A 21,249-nucleotide genomic window follows, 5' to 3' on the forward strand; every position below is an offset into this window, starting at 1 on the left:
GTAAACAGCTATGTTTTGTTCTTCCGTCTACTCCGATTTCCATTCAAATTCTGCAACATCTGCCTTAAATGCATTTTAAGTTTTAAAAAAATCAGAGCAGATGTCCTATGTATTATTTTTGCTATTGTCATTTTTCATACTGACAAGTGGAGAAATTTTTTTCATTTACATTTTGCAGCGCAAGTATTTTAAACAACAATGGGTAATTTACTAATTAGTCAACTGCTTTATCAAACCAACAGTCACTTTTAGAACATAAGAACATAATTCTCTGCTTAAGTTACATAACATCACTCACTCCTCTCACAACATCTCTAGCATGAAACACAAGATGATGTATCACAATATGAAGGGGAAAACACCGGATGATGTATAACCACCACAAAGAAGAAAATTCCACCTTTTCTTTGTCAAGAGAAAAGATCCCTTGCTCACACTATGCTACTGCTCATCTGAGTAACCTGCACAGGTGACAGTTCCATGACTGTGTTACAGCCACGTTCCAAACAGTAGAATAAAAAGAAAAGAGTTGATCAAAACCTCAGTTATTTACTGGGTTTACTAAGTTGGGCTTCAGGGAAGGAAGAGAGGGGTTCCACCTGTGGCTCTTCTGGGTGACTTTGTCAATGTGCCTCAGTTTCCCCCTTTGCTCATTGTCCATGTCGTCATCTTCTCAGGCAGTCTCTCCAGAACCTCAAATAGCTTTACCTGGATGGCGTCAAGCTAGCCCTCTAGGTCCTACAGGGTCCTGCAGTAATGTTTCTATTCGGCTGAATCACAAAAGCCTCACTCAAGGTGTTATTCAAATCAGGGTACCAGCCACACTTTCCCAACTCTGCTCACCCCAACAACAACTGATTTAAAATTAAAAAAAAAGAAGTGGTCACTACAAAGCACCCACAGCTGGGCAGCAGCTATTCCCTCCTCCCTCCAGTATGGTTTCTCACTTGTTTGTTCAACATCAAGGAGAGGACGAGGGAGCAGACTAGGATCCAAGCTTCTTTCTGGTCTGCCACAGCAGGAGCACGCCTGCGCACCCCGTGATGCTGCCCCTGCAGCGGCTGGTACCCAGTGCCCACGGTTTCATCTGCTGGCAAGCTCTTCAAACAACCACCAAGAGCAGTGAGAAGAAAAGACTCCCCAGATTTATTGGCTCTGGCAACCTCCTGCTGCTCTCCTGTTCTCCCAGGCTCCACTCACACCCTCTTTTCCTGCTGCTCGGCTCTCCTCCACCAGTAATTTCTCTCCCAACGATGTGCACCCTGCCCCAGGAACAACCCTGCAGCTGCTTTGCCTCCTTCCTCTCCCCACAGACCTCCTCTCCTTCTGCAGAGCAGTTTCAACCTGCTTCAGGCACTAGCTGGTGTCTTTTCTTCTCCATTCAGACTCGTACTTTTCTCTCCTGCACACAGAACCATAAGCAACCCCAATGCCCATGCCACTCGGCCATGGGCACGTGCACCCCTAGCTGCTGCTTTCACCTGTTTACCCCTCGTTAGGCTTTTAATTTTCTAATCTAAAGCAAAAAACTAAGAGTTACTGAACTGGCGGAGACAGTCACACAGAGCTACATTTCCAACAGCGGCCACGTCTGCAGAAAACATCCATTTGCACTGATCAAACAGGGCACAGGGCAAGAAAGATGAGAGGAAAAGGAATGAGCCTTCTCAGTCTTTCTTTTAGAGACGTCTGTTACAGCTGTAAGTGTTACACTAACCTATAAGAGGTTTACAAAAATGTCATTGTCGCTTTAGGAATTTCAGAAGAACTCACCTATAGCTGTCAAGCCTTAACATTTATAAGCAAGGCAGTAAATGTGGAAGGTTTTGTTGTCATCATCTTTTTAATTCTGACCTTAATTAAAAGCTGAAAACTTTCTGGGATCAGTAGGAGATTATGAATCCTTTCACATTTAAATTATCAGTCCAACTCAGCCCAGATCAGTGAGATTACTCCAATCTCATTACTATTAGACCACAGATGTGACTACAGGGACAAGAAGATACATGGCACGCTCAGCCTAGCTCTTGACAAGAGGTTTGTCAGGTAAGCAGGTCGGGGAAGCAGCTGCCCAGACCATCACGATTTTGGAACACACTGTTACATACCTGACTTGTTGCTAGTTTCTTCTCTTGCATAAAGCAGACACAGGAGACCCAGGAACCATCACATAGCCCTTATCATACCTGCATTTAGGACTAAATCTAGATTGGATGGGACAAAAAATATCTGAAGAGGGGCAAGACACAGAGTTTCCATTTCCCTTACTCCCTAATCTATGCTACACATCTTCCCCATCGGTATTTACAGAGGAGACATTTATTTCTTGCAGATTCTGAAATTATTATCTGGTTATTTTCAGTGAAGTATGCATAATTTTACACCAAATTACACTGTACTGTCACAAGAGACCCTTCCTCTTAGATTAGATGCTTATGTTTGGCTCTCATACTTTCTTACAGCTTTATTCCACCGATCTGTTTCTCTGTTAGAAACACATCATCTAAGAGATTAATCACATAGTCTTTAAAATGGTGTATTCCATACATATATAGCATCCTCCTCCACACTCACTCTTTCTTCACTCTTTCTGTGTGAAAAATCAAGCATTTCATTACTGCCAGGCATTTTGCAAGGACCATTCTACTTGGACCTTCCCTTATCCACTGCTTTAGCTGGTTCTGGTTCCTGATCCACCTTTTTAATTTGCAAACAAGATTTTAAACTTCTTTTTCCACATGTCTGGAGCTTGATGAATCCTGTAATATGGCAAGCATACATATTATTGATTATTGCTCTTGCCAAGGACAGTACGAGGCACACTGCAGCATCTGTGGTATAAATTCTATCGTATAACACACTGAGGTTATACTTCCGCATCTTGCGGCAAAGTGGAAAGACATTGCCTGGTGTGTGACTTCCCAATCACGTATCTATCTGTAAGTATAGTTTTACATTCAAGCCTGAGCAAACTATCGTTCCTCTACAGAAGTTCTGAAACACAGATTCACCAACGCAGTCATCAAGAAAACGTACAAAGTGCATATTCTCAAGAAACAAGTTCATATTTTTATGATTAGCTAAAACACTACAAACTTCCTACAACCTGTGAGGAGGACCACATTGATCACAGCAGCAAATCTGAGTATTTTAGGCAGAAGAGGAGTTTGTCAATACAGACAAAAAATAATTATGTGGAACTGCTAGGACAAAGCTGACTGAAAAACATTAACACCTTTTCCTTCCTCCGATATATTCAGTAAGCTGTCATGCCTGAAGAGTGAACTGAGCTGTTTCAATTTTTGCCGTGTGTTTTTTGTTCCTGTTGCGGTTTTGTTTTTAAGAATAATAAGCAAGAAGTTACTTGAAGTCACTAATATTAGTAGTTATGTAGTCACACTAGAAGAACTGTACCGAGTACAGTAAATGCAAGCATGTGTGGCAAATTTTATCAGACAACCCTAAAAAAAAAAAATAATAATAATGATCCACCATGGAAAAGTGAACAATTTACAAAGCAAAACATTTTTTCCTCTGTGATTCATTGCTTGTGTAATGCCCTGGCAGAGCCTTCTTTGTTTTCAGTAACAGAATGCTAACACTGCAGAGACAGGAAAGTAAAAGCATGGGTTATAAATCCTACATATAAAATCCTGGAACCAAATAGACTCCTCTGTAGCTTGCTAGCTTTATTATTTAAAATCTTTATGTACCATTCTGTTCACTCCAAGCAATTTCCAAATTGCAAAGATTCCCAAACTGTATATATCTGGAAATATACACGAAGATTGTTATAGACCGATTTCCCTTTATTGCCTTGTGTCTGCCCCCACACACTGCACATTAAAATACTTAAACACACACTTAGAATGTAAATCCATCTCATGCCAGAAAAGCTTTTTCACAGTAACACGTACTGCAAAGCACGCTTACGCCTGAATATTTCAGAAAAAGTTAAACACGAAACTCTTTTGGTTCATGAAAAGTTAATTCTACTGAGGATTTACAATAATGCAGGGTTAGGTTATTTTCCTCTCTTCCCCACAACAGTATCTCACCGAATCTGGAGCTGTCTACCACTGATAGAGTGTCTAACATCAGAAACAGCTGCCACTCCCTGGGAAGCTCACGGGGTAAGTGGAGAATAATGAGCAGCAAGCACCAGCAGAACAAAAGAAAATCCATCTTTATTTACCAACTGCTGCATGCTTGTTGCTGCATCAAGCTCATTCAAAGCCAACACCACACCCTTTAATTCAGAACAGACTATATTTAAGAAGCCTCTGCCTCTTTTTTTTTTTTTTTTTAATAAACTCATACATACCAATGGTTTGGAAAAAAAAAAAAATCATTAGGTTAACCAAGTCAGCATCCAATGATACCCTTGATATTTACAAAAGTGCTGGACCAACTATTAACTTTCTTATGCCCCAAAGTAACCAGAACAAGCCCAGGAGCACCAACTGAAAACAAGCTCTCAGTTACATGAAATGCACTCAAGTGGCTACCACAAATCTATGGATAAATAATGCATTAAAACTTTCTGCTCTGAGCATCAGAAGTAGCACCATTAATTACAATTAAGGTTAACACTCAAAATATTAGAGCTTTTGAGTTACGCAAGCCTCTTCTACGTTCCCACATGCTTCGAAGATGTATGACATTCCTTGACTGTACAGCCCTGAACCGTCTGAGGGAAACACGAAAGTTATGCCAATCGCAACGTTAATGTGCCACCGGCCAAAGGCGGAATGACTCATTTCTGAGACTTCAATGGCCACGAGAAGTGGTCTGCATCCTGTCGGCCTAATAAGGTTTTGGTAAAACAGATGCCAGCTTCCTTAAAGACATGAAGCTTTCAGGAGCTGCCATGTCGTGCGTGCTGAAGAGCAGGACAGGGATTTACAGTTAGTTTCTGCTGCTTGAGTAAATAGGGTAAGTGTCCGCTCGCTTCAAAACCAGCAGAAATCAAACCAGATTTGGAAAAAGAAAGCAGGGCTTGAAAACTTGCCTTTGCATTTCTAAAGGACTCGGAAGCAAGCCCTTTCCAAACACAGCGAGCTAATTCTGGATCTTAACGACTTGACACCAAACAATTAAGTCTAGGGTGACCCGAATGAACACTCTCAGTTCAAATATGTATTTTTTTTTTTAAAAATAGCTGCACAGACACCCACCAGGCTGGTGCAGCACTCTTCCCTTCCCTCAACAAACTGTCAAAACAAGATATTTAAACACAGTGCCAGGTTTTCGGTAGCTTGGGGAAAGCAAAAAGAAAAAGAAAGAAAAAAGAAAAGAAAAGAAAAAAAAGGAGGTTATGCTAATGTCTTTCCCAACACGCTCGCGGAGAGAGAAGGACCTCTGGTTTGTCTGCCTATTCAGAGGCGCAGCGAAGGGGGCCGGTTCTTTGATGATTTTCTTTTTGGCCCCTCTCTGGACGCCTCCTCGGCCACCGCCTCCAGCGTACAGCTGCGGAGGCGACGCCTGTGCCCTGAATCTCAATGAGGCGGCCGGGCCGGCCGCCGGGGCTGCTCCCCAGTGGGGAGGTCAGCCCGCGGCCTGCCCGCGCCAGGCCAACGCTCGGCGGCTCGCAGCCCTGCTCCTCCGCACCTTTCGCGGCCCTAACGCGGGGTCCCGCGGTCGCAAGGGGCTAATTCGGGGCGCGGCAGATCCGCTCCCCGCTTTATTCTCCGCCGGGCAGCTGGACGGTCGTGCGGTGCGCCGGCGGCCCGCGTGGCCGTGACTGACGTGACTGCCAACAGGTTAAGAAGTAACGCCGCCGCCGCCGCCGCCTCCTCCTCCTCCAGCTCGGCTCCGGCTTTTCTAAACCTACTGCCGTTTCTCACGCTCACAGAAAGCTGCGATGCGGGGCACCTGCTTCATTATCATATCTTGGGGGAATCTGGGGAGGGAGGGAAGGAAGAGGGGAGTTGGAGGTGGGGCGAGGGGGATGGCGGAGCGGTCAGGCCTTCGAGCGACAAAGGGAGCCCCGTGAGGACGACTGCTGGTCACCTGGCACCCCACATCTGTAAATTAACTTCAGAAAGCAACAAACAGCCTCGGCTTAGCGCTTCCCGCAAAGCTCTATAGGCGCGCTGTGTAGAAAAATAAGCATACTGGAAGCTACCCCTGCCTTGAGTTACACAACAGCACAGATGGGGAACACCTAACGAAGGCAAGGAATGGGTGCTCTGATTCACAAAGCTAGGGCATGGGAGAGATCAGAAGTCAGATTACGGAGAAAGAAAAACACATTCTCGCCCAATACAGAGGATGGACAACTACCACGTTCTCCGATTCCATCTCTGTCCAAGAGTTTGAGATCACCAGCCAACACCACCGCTACAGAGGATGACACCTCTCTATTTTTTTATCACTATATTTCAACTGTATGGTTATATAAAACTGAAACACAGAGGTTTATCTTTTTCTTTTTTTTTTTTTTTTGCTGAATTTCAGTTTAGAAGGTCAAAAATGTTGCCATATTGCTTACAGCAATCAATTTAAGCAATACCAGATATTCCCAAAGGAGCGAAAGAGAATTAATCAGCATGTAAAAAACTCCTTACTCCTACCTTTGGCACAGCTTAGTCAGGCTAGTCCTAACCTACAGCTGTCTCCAGTGGGAGAAGATGTAAATGAAGTTTCATTAAAAACAGCAGTTTTAAGGATAGCTACATAAATTACAGGAAAGTATAAAGCGATTTCTTAAGCTATGCTGAAAACAATCTCGGAGTGAACTGCATCTCCACTACCTCATGGTGGGAGCAAAAGGACTTAAAACTACCACGAGGTGTCCAACACAATTAGAGAAATCTCTTCTGTAATATGATCGCAAGCAGCTACAGCATTTTAACAAAATAAAACATTCCTGTAACAGAAAATGCCATCACGTATTCCTCTGCTTTTGACAGGTGCCCAACTCACTCTCATTTTTATAAATAAATAAAAATGACAGAGGAGGTGTCAGATTCACTGAACTGAATTAAGCATGCTTGGAACAATTATTTCTCCCCAAGTAATTTTTACCTTGACGCTATAATGGAAAATAGCACAAGCAGCTAACAAGGCACTTAAGCTAATAAGTCTCTGCAACTTTTTAAATATCTTCCCTCAGAGGGGGAAGGTACCTACAACTATTCCTCGAGCTCAATCTGAAGTCAATAAAATCAGTATTTCTGCAAATCAGGCTCTTAAATACACTGAATGTATTTATATAAAGGGTGTGACTTAATTCTCCAAGGATTTTATGAACTCTACTAAAAATACAAAGAAAAAAATCCAAACCAAAACACCAAACACACCACACCCTGGTGTATTTCAACAAGGAAGGGCTTTTCTAGACATCATCTGAAAGCTGATTTAATTATTTTACCTCTTAGCATAAGCATCCTTAGCCATGACTCTCGCACTTATCTGAACACATGCCTTATTTGAATATGATATACCCAGTTTTGTTCTTCACTAAATCCTGTCTAGAGACTGACAGATAGTGTAGAGAAGGGACAAAGCAAAGAAACACACACAAACCAAAGCTCTTCCAGAGATTAAACAAAGTCCGAAAGCACAGTTTTAGCTTGTATTCCTAGGGCTGCCTACACATAGAGTACGTTCAGAAAAAGCATCATTAATTGCTTAAAAATTGATTTTTAGGTGCCTTCCCCCACTCTGCCCCATTGAAAAAAGATTCAAGAGCCAAAGACTCAGGCGAGAGTGAATTTTTATGATGCATTCATTTGCTTTGTGAACTTTAAACCTGAAAAGTACTCAGCAGAGGCTCCCCATTAAAATCCTAAAGTTGGTGAAGCTGAGAGGTGAGCTGGTAACTTGGGGGGTGGATGCACACGGGAAAGCAAGAGCAGGGGAGGGAAAAAGCAGGATGCAGCCGCGCAGAAAACATCAGCGGCGAGGACTCATGAGCCCCTGGCTTGGTCTTCTAGGCTCCCATTACTAGATCATTGTGTCATTCACAAAGCGAATCAAAACCTCAGGGAATTGTAAAGAAATGGTGAAAAAAAGGCTAAGGGACATTAGGGGAGATTTATGGAAACAGCAGCTTTTCTAAAACAGATGATATGGACCAACTTCAGAGGCAGTTTGAAATGGGAAAAAAAGCTCTATTGGTAAAAACTAAGCTGCAGAACATGGACTTTTATAAATAAGCAATTTATGGAGGTTAAGAAATTAACACATCGTATTGTTATCCTTTAGCTTCTGGGTTTGAGTCCTAATTTTCAACATAAATACACAGAGTTGTTTTAGGCCACTTACAATAAAAGCTCTACCAGTAATTGTGTGATGATGCTGTGCATCAGGAAATTTCTTAAAAGTGCCAAGAAAAAAAAAAATCAATGCAGAATTTTAAGCATGTTTATACAAACAGTTACTGGGTAAATATTTCATAGAAAGATGCATAAAAGCCAAGTTAAGCAAATATTTCAATGGCAAAAATAAGCAGCAACATAGAAAAAGGGGTGTGCTGTTTATATGGCTGGGGCTAATTTGGATTTCCCTTCTTCATCTCATCACTAGCAAGTCTGAAAAACCCTGGAGGGGCACACGGAGACCATGTTAGTTTCTAATAAAAAGTTTCATTTATCTTGAGCCATTTAATGGCCATCAATGGAAAAATTACAAGCACTTCCCAGAAAGCAAGTTCTAATATTTGTTATCATGGCAACCTCCTGGTTACGCCTCCAAATTTAGTACTCCGCAGATAACTTTTACTGAGTCACTACCCCAAACTCAGCAATGAAAGTCTCCACCAGATAACAGGAGTGCCTGCCTCAGTTCAGAGGAATTTTGCAATATAGTAACTTAATTCCATACTGAAAATTTATTAAAGCAACTTCACCACTGGGTAACCTGAGAGCAAACAGCCACTGTAGCTGTGGTGCTAAGCTTAGCCAAGTAACACAGGCATAAGAAACTTTGCCAAGGACTTTTGTGCCTTGGACTGAGGTGTGTCGTCACCGTAAAGCAGAACACAATACACGCTGCTGCCTCAGCAGGGTTATGGGCTCAGCTAGACACACTTCTGTCACCCTAAACACTATTAAAATTCATTTATTTTTACAGTACACAGTAAAAATATTGAGTCTCAATATAATCAAACAGCAAAATTCCTGCTGGATTTCAGAGGTACCACAATTTAGCCCTGTAATGTGGAAATATACGTATATACTGCTAAAAACAAATACATATAATAGTGACTACTATTTTTTGAAACCCAAAGTCATCTGTTATAGTAGACTCCTCATACCTCTTCCTCACAGCTCCACACTCCAGGAGACATGCATTCCAGTCAGTCACACGAAAATCTGTTTCTTACATAAGAAGGAATGAAATAAAGACCCACCTACCTTGACATTGTTACCATGAATTAATTTTCATGTTGCAACAGCATCTTGGTATATTAAAGCCACTTTTCATTTTTAAAAAAGTATCAAAAATGAAAGGTATACACCACACAGAAGTGAAAAGCAGATGGGCACAGGAAGATGGGAGCTTGAATTACACTTTCCAGCTTGCAGTGCCCTATACTGTTGTTTTGGGAAGACATGGCAAAAATTCCAATCTCCTCTTTTAAAACTGCTCCTATTCCCAGGGGAAAAACAAACATCACCCCCTACCCCCAGCCAGCCCTAAAGTGACACCAGCTTCCATGGGCATCAAACCTGGGACCTGGCCCACCGGATTCTCAGAGGTCAGGGATTGCTGCATCAGCCCGACCTCTCCACCGCAACCGATTTTCCAAGCACAGCGCACCACGCGACTGCTCCTCACCATGCCCATCCCCTCTGCCACCTGAATCCTAAAAGCCTTGTTCTATAACTGAGCACAGTCTGCTCTCTGTAGTTCATCTTCCCACTCTTACTAGCATGTCCCCAAAGAACAGAAGCAAAACAAACACCAAAACACATCCCTTGCCTAGCTGTGTTACAGCTACCCTTCAGGTTTGTAGAACTTGCAACAACTACAACAGCTGTCCAGGAGAGCTTTGATTCCCACAGTTTAAGCATGAGAACACCAGAAAGCCATAAATAAAACTTTAAACTCATATGAGTTGGTTTTGGTTTTGTTTTTTTTTTTGCTTTGTCTTGTTTATAAAATATTTAAAAAAAAAATAAAGAGAAAAAACCCTACAGGTCACCTGGGGTAATGTTCCTGAAGAAGGTCATCTGGGGCCATGTTCATGCCTCAGGAACTTCTGCAAAGGAAGGTACATGCACACATACAGAAAACCCTGCATGCAAACCCTGCTTTGTCGTTCGATGCTTAGCGCATGCTCTGGTTACAGCATTTTCTTCAACTGGTCCCTGATCTGACACTATCAGCTCAGGCAGCAGCTGCAAGGGGCTCCTCTGCTGCCCCAGGGGTCAAGCCAAAAGCAAGGCCACCCTGAAAACCCTGCTGCTGCTGCCAACAAGGCAGGAGGGGAGCAGGAGGAGAAAGGGGGAGAACAGAGGCATCTTGTGGAGGGGAAAGAGTGTGGTAAACATAAGCCAAGATGTGGCTACCGCAATTCTGGCTGGAGTCTGCTGCATCAGAGAGGTGAACGCCGACAAAGGGACAAGCCGGGGTGTCCCCGGTGCTGGGTCTCTGCTGGGCAGGGGGGAAGGCACTGGGCTGCTGAGAGCACAGGCAGGGCAGGGAGAGGTGGCAGCTTGACCCTCACCCCAGGCCACACCAGCTGTGCCTGTAGCCATCGCCAGTCCTGGTCCTGGTCCTAGTCCCGGTCCTGGTCCCATCCCAGGACCAACGGGGGCAGCTGGAAGGGCAGGTTGTGCCCAGCCCACGGGGAGAGTACTGCTCCCCATTCAGGACCTCATTCTTGAAACATGGCCAAATCTGAGCAAGTTTAAATAGCAAAGCTACATCCTTTAAATACACACACACACATACGTACGTTAAACAGAGCTAACACAGAACCTGGCCATGAGCACACATCGCCGCACTGACCCTGCTCCTTCACAGGCAGAGCCAATGCTCACAGTGAAATCTTCCAAAAGTCAGGCTGGCCACAAAGACTCAGCCCACCCCCTGGTCTGTGGAAGCTATGAAGTTTAGATTATTCCCAAATTAATGCTTTTATGCATTTATTTCCCCTTCGCCCTCCATACTGTGAGAAAACCATTTTAACATCAGGATTACAGTTTCAGTATTAAGCTAAGAGACAAAAAATGTTTCAAAAAAGCAGTCACTGCACACTTGCAGTGGCTAATCTGCAATTTTCATTTATCCACAGCACACTAAATGAATCTTTGTAGTGGGCAGGCCTTCTTGCAAATTACGGTTTTCTAAACGAAGCCACGCTTGGGTACAGAAATTGGAAGGTACAGGTAACACCCTCTCCTTTAAAACAAAAAACGAAAAAAAAAAAGAGAGAGAACAAAGGACCCACATGAAAATTACTGTCCTGATATTATATTTGGTGATAAAATTGCAGTTCAACTACAAAATTAACTACACACAAGTCCACTATTGGGTCACTGTCATTGGTTTGAGAATATGTTTTTCTACATACTTTTCCTCCCCTCACCAGAGAATCCAAATTTCCTAATCATCTTCCCTTTTCCAAAAGAAATGGGAGTCTTTAAGACATTTAGTTATTTAATCACAGGGGCAGTACAAGATTAAAATGGATTAGAAAAATTAATCCAAACTAAATGTCTCCTTTATGAGAAAGTTTCCCAATGAACCTTAAATCAACAGGTTCCCAATTTCAGGTATAAAATCTGATTGAAACTGCTGCTGCTTTGAAAAACTACTGCTTTCTCCTGCTCCTCCTTACTAAAAATGCAGGCCAAATTGCTATTTCCACAAAGATATGTCGGATATTGACAGGAGTTCTATGAAAAATTCTTGATGGCCTGCAGGGATTCTTGTACTTAACCCAAAGGCAAAATTTACAGTAATTTATCATATAAGAATGAACTGCTCTGCAGATCAGGGCTCCTGTTCCATGCTGCAGTCAGAATTTCTACCTAACGGGGGTGTATGGGGGGGGGTGTGATGGTAATTAAATAGCTTCATTTGCAGTCCTCAATTCTTTGCACCTAATTCATGACAGCACACAGGATGGAGAGAAAGGTAGTTATGGCACCCTATACACTTTGCATTTCATCGGGTATGCTTCCCTGTCTTAGTCTTTAAAAAGGAAACTGTAAACAGTAAGCTGCAAAAAGATTGATGATGAAACAGCAAAAGACAGACAGGGGTGAGGGAAATAAAAGGAATTAAAAAAATGGGGTTTAGCATTACAAACATCAAAGCCTTTTAAAAAGAAGAGATCCAGCTATATTTTACCCCTTCCTTTGTACTGAAGTTTAATAAACATTTTCTCCAAGTTACCAATTTTGAGAAAATCGCTGGATAAACACTTGTGTTAACCCAGTTACATGGCTCAGTGCCAAATGTAATGCCAAACTTCCCAGTTGCAAAACGAGCTGTTTTTACACACCAAAGTAACCACGCAGCAGGCCTGCCGAGCCTGAAGACAGCTGACAGAGATGACTGTTGCTGTCCCCCCATTGCACCGACATCCATCCAAATACCAACATCTGCTGTGCTACAATTTACTTTTTACACAACATTTAGCAAAACAGTGCCTCTGACTGCAACATCATTAAGGAAGTAACAACAAATAAATCGCAAAGTCCCATCAGACAATTGTAAAATTAAAGCATAGTTTGTCTTGCATACAGTGAGCTTTAGTTCAGACGTATTGGACTTCAGAAATAATAAGCATTAGAATCTGTATTCTTTTATTAAACACACAAGACAAAATTCTGTAAACCATGACAGGCATAATCCATCATTACAGTGAAAATTAGAGTTTTGAGGATATTGACTTGACTCAATAGGCAGAGAAGCAGATGCCCGCGAGGCAGCCTGGCCTGCCCAGTACTGTCGCAGCAACCCAGACTACTAACAGGATTACACTGTGCCTGGAAGCCTAAGAAGTGCACTCTCAGTTCGGGGCCTGCTCCTTTTCAAACACCCAGAGTGCATATTTGTGCTTACGAAGTAAGGAATTAGTGTGCCTAAAAACTAAAGCACCCTTTGCTCTAAAAGCAGGACAAAGCACAGGGGCCAAGGCAATCGGATGCCACCCCACAGAGGTGAGGTGGCAAGGCAGGCTCCGGGAGTCCCGTTCCAAATTCATAACCTGGAGGTTCAAACTGGGATTTAGGCTCCTAATGAAAGCCAGGTTTGGTCAGTGGTTCCACTGTACTGACCAACATGTTTCACATCACAGAAGTCCCTACATAATCTGGTGTCCTCCAATTAGCTGTCCTTCACACCCACGTCACCCAGGGTGCTGCAAGTCAAAATGGGGCAGCGCTGCCACCATGACACTGCCACAGGGCTTGGGCTTTCATCGGTACACATGTAAGAGATAAGAAAGAAAGGAGAATTTTAATCTTTAAAACTGTGACCAGTTTTCAAAACCACTTCTTTCTTCCTCCTGTCCTGAAGTAATTCTATGAATGCAAAAATAAGAAAAAAAAATTCTCACTTTCTTTTGAAATGCAGATAGCGAATGAAAAGTTTCATCAAGAAACAACTTGAATTCTGTTAGGCATCAATTAAGGGGCTTTTCCTCAACCTTTCTGCTCCTCATCACCACCTTTAACACAACCTAAAAATCGCTGAAGTTACAAAAAGTGACTTTTTTTGTGGGAACACTCCCCCGACATCTCCAGACAATGTGTCTGTCAGGAACAAACAACATACCCAACACTCAGCTCAAGATACAAGAACTTGGCAGGCTGTATCTCAAAGCAGTTTCACCAAAACAATACTGTTTCCCTCAATCCCTATCAGCGTAATAGTGGAAGACAATATTTCAGATAACATTGGCAGCAAACATTTTGGTAAGTTCAGTGGACATACTTTATCCAATTCACAGATAAAAACAGCCAACGTCCATGGCTAGATTAACAAGAGTGCTTAATTAATTTTGTGCTTAATTCATGCTAAAGTCAAGGGGTTAAGCACTTAAATACTTCTGGGGGTTTTGGCCAATGTTGATTTGTGTCAGACTTTATGTCTATATATATATATGACCATCATGGGACACAGGAGAAGCCGTGCAAAGCACAACCAATGCTTAGATCCTCTCCCGAGCAGGGATATAGAGGACAGTCTTCTCCGTGCTAGCTACTACATGTTTGCACAACAGGAGTCAAGGTCCATCGGAAACTTATCTGAAGAGTTACTCCTGCGCAAACTTTAGGTTCAACCTCTGAGTTCAGAACTGAAACACTGTTTGTCCATTTATCCCCTGGCACGGTTGGCTTTTTGTCAGACAGATGTATGCCACATGCAAGTTATTTCCCAACCTCTCTGCTCCACCTCCCTCCACGCACTCTGCACACACTCTGACCCCTCAGCAAATGTTGTAAGAGAGGAGGAAGTGTTTCTGACAGTTTGCATACTCTTCACAACAATTTTATTGCGGGGTATAAATGTTCTCTCCTGCCCCCCAACCCTCCTTGTAAGGAGACAAAGCAAAACAAACAAAAAAATCCACCACTTCCCAAACAACTGAATGCCCTAAACCCAGCAGCAGGAAAGGAAAGGGGAGGGAAGGGGTGGAGAGGAAAGGACAGAGAGGATGGATTACACTGAAGTTATTTTTGTCCTGTTCAAGTGGATGGGCAGAGGCAACTAAATATAGAATTTATCAAAGCAGGTGAACAAGGAAGATGACATGAGCCACATGTTTCAAGGAGCAAGCAATAAACGAAGTACACTCCTACCTCCTGGCCCGAAAAGCTCCCAAAAAACACACTTCAATTTGCATGAGTGAGATTTGATTGAACAAATATTCAACTCACCACAGCCTTCCCTTTGGACATGTGACAATGTAAATGTTAAGCAGATAGGTTTCCTGTCTCTTACCTGCTTGTACTATATATAAACACGTACTACGAAGTCCATGTTAAAACGGAAAGAGGTTTGCACTCTTCTGTGGTGTCTTGGACAGAAATTCTTCTGAAGAAAGCATGTTTGCATGTACAGCTGGGTAATAAAGCACCACTTGAAATCAAACATTAAGGAATGTTATGTTGTCAGTGGCAACACAAAGGATGTGGTTTCTATGAAATTTAACCAGTTATGTCAAGGACAATTGCTTTCTTCTGGTCAGACTGCAGCCATGGCTTGCTCAGAGTAACTGCTACAGTAGTTTGAATTTCACAAGTGAAAATCCATTCATACATATTTTTAACTCCTTCCAGGGTCTGAGTGAGTCTGTGAAATGCACTGGGTGGCTGTTGCCAGAAGCACGTACTCCATTCAGTCACTGTGAGCAGCCCACGCTGGCAAACACACGAGTAGCAAGTCTCACCCAGGCTCTTGAGCTCTCAGAGCCTGCAGCCAAGGATGCAAACAATAGTATTTAGCAAGGACGTTAAGTGCTTTGCTGGTATGCATGTAGTGAGCAAGGAAACATTCAGAGAAAAGACATGGCACCGGTCAAACCATGACTTCAGTGGAAGCCACACTCACATCAGTGCTGTAACCTACCACTGGGCTTAAAGAACAGAAAGCTTTTATGCAGAACATTTCCCTTCTATCTGTGCTCCCGGTTACCACAGTATCTAAGAGCCCCACAGCCTGAGATGCGTTTGTCCTCACAACATCCCTGTGAAGTAGGGAAGTGCTGTTATCACCATTTTACAGATAGGGAACCAGGGCACAGAGAGATAAAAATAACCTTATCTGAGATGATCATATAGGAGGAAGTTTGTGGCAGAGCAGGGGAGGACTGGCTTCGATTCTCGGTTCCAGGATGGTACTCTAATACACCAGCTACCTCTTAAGCTTCTAGATGCTCTGCCTTCAGTTTGACCAACCTACCTATCTCCCCTGGGCAACAAGGAATGGGGAATGCCTACGACTTTTATTAACAGCATTTCCAGCCAAGCAAAAATGGAAGAGGGTATCAAATGCAGGCATTGTTTGCATTCAGAAGTCCAAATCTGAACAAAGACAACAATTTCCAAAATAGTCAGCACTATCCTGGTATTGTGGGAAAAGGAAGGAAGAAACATCAAGTTTTCAAAGTAGAAAAATAAAAAAAAAAATCCACGGCAGCTCATAAGTACAATTTTAAAATAATTAATAAAAGTTTTAATAGGAAGCTGGTATTAGACATGCATCCTTCAAGAACCTCCCCGTTCTGGAGATTTGAGGTTATAAAACAGTAAGAAATAAAAAAAATCCCTTTGGAACTACAGCTATGTCATTTCAGACACAGATCTAAACACAGATCTGATGTAGTTCCATATGGAGACCTTGGCTCCAAACTTCACACAACAATCTTGTCTCAGATAAAACAAATTCCAGAGTCTGGAGACTGCTCAAGGTTTCCCATTTCTGGCTGAGCCAGACTTCAACCCTGCCCTTGAAGGCTCTCTTTTCTAAGTGAAATGGCACATCAGGTCCAAAATTTACTCTGTCCTTTGGAACTCCAGTTTCAGCCATCCAGAGCACCAGTAGCAAAATAAGCTTCTACAGCTTAAGGGCATTCATAAAGCAGCATTTCATGTCACCTATTTGAGGTGACTATTATCCTGGAACAAACAGCATAGATCCATCACCCCATGGATCACCTCATTTATCAAGTCTGACTCCAAAAGGCGGCTGCTCATAACAGCCAAAGGACTACAGACCACCACTAAACCATCACAAATAGGCCTTGATGAAGGACACTGTCACTATACTGATTGGGACAAAGGAAGAAATTTGTGAGTTGATACTAGCTGAGGGCACCAGATCAGCCATGCTCAGCTTCCAGGTTGCCTCTGCTATCAGTAGACTATCTTGTTAATCACTGCTGATAAGCTGGACCTTATTGCTCAGGCCTCTACTTTTATAACAAGCTGTTGCTGTAAACTTCAGCCACCAGTAACTCAGCGTGAATCTAAAGCATACCTCCTCTGCCATGGTCAGAGTCTCAAGGAGCTGCAGCCAACCAGCTATTGCTGAAGGTGACCATCAAAGCACCTAATTCAACTTCCATCAGTGACATAAAATAACTGAAGCCTTGCTTGGAAAGGACCGGAAAGAACAGAGCCAGTCCCACCACACATCCTGCTACCCCTATTTCTCCCCCTTCTTTTACACCAGGACTACAAAAGGGTGAAAGAAAAAGGCTGGGATGAGGTTAGAAACATTTCTACTTTCTGACAGCGAGCCTCACTGCAACAACAGCCAACCAAACAAGCAAAAGAAAGCCAGCTCCCAGCAGTTTCACAGCTACATAGCAATCTTAGTAAACCAGGCATTCTAGTAATTAAAGCAAAGAGCAACTTTTGGTTCCAAAGCACGGACCCAGAACACTAACGACAAGTAGTAAATTAGCAAGGTTTGTTATTATTCCATGTTTTGAACCTTTTCCTTGGAAAGTCCCAAGTTCTGTATTTGAACAGATCAGCCAACACTAAAAAATGAAAAGGCCTGTTGACAACAGAGGAACTGCTACTTATTTTCTGTTTCACAGCCATCACAAGGAATATCAAAACTAAAACCAAGCACCTCTACCAATGGGGTTGTTATTCTCCTTCAAAATCAGGCTGGGCTTTGCATGAGATTCCCAATATCAAACCAGTCAAGAAACACAAAATCACAGAATACTTTATGTTGAAAGAAGCCATTAGAGGTGATCTGGTCTAATTGTCCACTCAAAGCAGGGCCATTCAAAACACTGTAAAAGAAATCCTAACACTCAGTAGTACATGTAGGTAATTCAGGAGAATTATAAAAACACAATGGCAAAAAATAGAATGAATGCAACTTTATCAAACTGCAACTTTCAAATCAAATTTGAGGAACAAAACCTCAAGTCTGCTTGGCCATGTGCCCTCATTTTTAATCACCTTGCCTCCAGTAACTAGTTTGATGATTTTAACAGTCAGCAGAAAGACGATTATCAATAAACATTGTTTGTGTACTGGGCATAAAAAGGAGAAATGAATTCTGTGTTCCTCCATGTTTTATTTCACCACATGAATGATGAAAGATACAGCACAGGATTGTACACGGTCAAAAAGGTATGCACAGTCTCTGAAGCATGAACATGTACCTACAACCACACATCCTGTTGTGTGTCATTCCACTTCTAAAATGGTGCCTAAAAAGAGAAAAGTCTCCAGAAACATGAGGTTTTGCCATAAGCACACCCCGTCTAGTTGCGGGAGTAAACAAACCTCTCCAAGACACCAACAAGAGCTGTTGTAAAGTAGCCTGGAGCAGGTGCTGAGAAGAAAGCTTTCCTCTGGCCACGTTGAGGAGGATTCCTTAAAATGGGAAGAAAACTTCATATATACTGGTTTTTGCACATTCCTGCCAGTAACCTGTCAGAGGATTAACACAAAAAACCCCCAAAACAACCACAAAAAACAACCACAAAAAAACAACCCTTACAAATGCACAAAACTTATCACAGTAAATCTGATCTCCCCACACACATTTTAGATACAGCTTTCTGTAACATAATGATTTGTATTACTGCAGTACACGGCAACTTCAGATACACATCTGGAGCTGAGCCACCTGCTGTACAAATAAAACAATGAGACAGTCCCTGTTCTGCAGAGTTTATTGTCACAGGACAGGGACAACGGAAGGCCGGGCAGATAGACACACAAAAAAAAAGGGGACCAATACTGGGCATCGCAGTGAACAGCAGTCTCAGTACACATGCACTGCAAGTTCGTCAAGGCCTTTTATAAGCAACACAAGGAGTGAGAGCTTTTAAAGAGGATAATAAAGCAGTACTGCAGCTGTTTACAGGGACCATTTCCCAAGTGTGAAAGGGTAGCACAAGAGAATGCACAGAGTGCGTGCTTGCCCCCATGTTGTAGTCACAGTATAGAGACATGCTAGGCTAACTGGAGGCAGAAGTTAACATCTTAATAGCAAATTAGAGATGGTAAAAATAGGTATGAAAAGCAAAAGCAGATGGTTTTGCAGCTCAATGCAAGAGGAACTAGTAGATAGCAACAAAGCAGCAGCCCAAAGAACGAGCTCTGCCCTGTTCAGAGCAGCACTCTGAATGGGACAAGGTTACATGCCAAGCATACAAAGATGCAAGATGATGCAAACCTTAGAAAAGTATATTCCCCCCTCCATGTTTTGCTTTTGTTTTCTATTTTCATGAATAACAGTATACTCCAACAACTACAGCAGCTTTGAAAATATCAACTACTTTGAAGATCAAAAAATACAGTCTCTGCAATCTGGTTATATTTGCTTTAGAGCTGAGACAAGTCACTATTTCAGAAAGAAATCTGGCCACCTGCTGCTCTAAGCAGAGAAGGCAGTATACATGTAAGATCATGCTTTTCTCCAAAATAACAACTGATATTACCCAGGAAACACAGACTAGACTGGGAAAAAATGCATTAACTCCAAATGGCACAGTTATGCTGAACTGAATTGTACATGGCTGGCTAGCAGTCTTCACTCAGTTGTCACAGGTTTGCTAATCTTAAAATCATTTTATGTTATTCCCAATGAACAATCTAGTACAGCCGCTTTAGACCTCTGGCTTACTTTCAAGTCAGAGGGTAGATACCAGTAAGGCTGGGACATCCCAATAACTCAGGCATTAAAAAAAAAAAAGTTATAGCAGTTATTATGGAAGGATGAAACACCTGCAGTACAAAAGGTTCCTATTGCAGCAAGAACAGCACATTCTAACCCAATAAAAGCAATCACCAAGTCCTGTCCTAGAGCTCGCTTGGGATCAGATCAGTCTACGCCAATGACAAGGTGTAAGTTTCAAGCAACTGCTCTTAATGCAGCTGAGCCACGCTGGCTGAAGAGAAGAAGCTGCTCCACTGCATCTGTCTTTAACAGGTCTGTCCACTATGTGCAAAATGTAAGGCCAGATTTGGCTGCTACATCTTTGCAAGCCCCCTGCGTAAAGGGGGAGAATTAACCCACCTTGTAAAGGCAACAGTCCAGAGGAAAAATGCCTCGTTCTACCTGAATGTGCTGAACCTGGCAAGCGCTGACAGTCAGGGAACACACAGAACCCTTTAAAAATACACAACATCGTTTATTACACTGGGACAGTACTTCGTGTTGCACAATCCAAGCTTTTGTTTCAAGCAAGAAAATGTTTTCTAAATATTTTGTCACCATGACAGTCTAGCCTTGGACTCGAATTCTGCCCTTGGTTACTCAAGAAAACCCCTGTGAAGTCAACTGTGTTGTTCGGCTTGTCGCCGCGTCCCGGGCCACCAGGAAGGCTCACCTGGCAGTGCAGCTACCGGCGTCCTCTCGGCCCTCTGTGCTCTGTAGGGCCCTCTCATCCCAAGCTATTTTGCCCACTCACAAACTAAAACAATCAACATAAGATCCATGTGAAGAAACAACAACGAATGTAAGAGGAAGACTGTTTTGCAACTAAGAAATACTAAACATCTCCCCGACAGGTTCAGCTTTATCCGAGGAATACAGGCAAAACAAAAACCATTCCCAAGATAGCAGAATGAAATATTTTAAATACATGGAGAAAGAGAGACATAGAAAAACATCCCAGCTTTGAGGGCCCTCTTCCAAGTAAAAACATTTCTTTCAGGGACATTAATTTGGCAAACTAAATCTGAGCAGATACAGCCTAAGTCCACAGCGCAGCCCCAAACAAGCAGTGGAGAATTTCTGTATGACTCAGGAAGCCCAAGGAAGACTTCTGCAGAACAAGATCAACAGGGTGTTTATATACAACCAACGGTGTCATGTGAAGGGGCAGTTTAGTTTGTTAAATGAATGTTTGCATTGTCATTTAAAACAAAAAACAAAAAACAAAAACCAACACCCTCCATTCCACACTTACAAGTTTCCAACATTAAAAACATAGCAGGGGAAGGAAGTACTCCAGCAGCCAAAATTTACAAATTCTTACCATAACTTTGGCACAGTAAACTTCTCCAGTGTCACAAAGGCCTATTCTTCAGGGGGCTTGGTTGCCTTTTTTTTCAGAAGGACTAATCCACATGTGAAGGCTATTAAAGAACACACAAAATGCCAACAGAAGCATAAACATGCACACTTTTTGTGCATGCATGTGTGTTTTCAAAGTTTTATCTGTCTTTCCTTACACAGAAAGATACCTAGGAACAGCCTGGAGGCAGGTATTTCTGCTTTCTCTCTTTTTACTAAGTGAAGCTCAGTAAGGTTTTTCCCTTGCCCCCCAAAAAATGACAATGCTATTTTATTTTAATTCAT

The 21,249-nt window shown here is 42.5% G+C and overlaps 1 protein-coding gene across 4 annotated transcripts in view; it reads right to left on the reverse strand.

Annotated features, from left to right (window-relative positions):
* The window catches only part of AKT1 (AKT serine/threonine kinase 1), a 76,184-nt gene that overhangs the window by 36,649 nt on the left and 18,286 nt on the right, over positions 1-21,249 (reverse strand). The gene's annotated exons all lie outside the window — the stretch shown is intronic.

This window comes from Harpia harpyja, chromosome 3, assembly GCF_026419915.1.
Source record: "Harpia harpyja isolate bHarHar1 chromosome 3, bHarHar1 primary haplotype, whole genome shotgun sequence".
Classification (NCBI taxonomy): Eukaryota; Metazoa; Chordata; class Aves; order Accipitriformes; family Accipitridae; genus Harpia; species Harpia harpyja.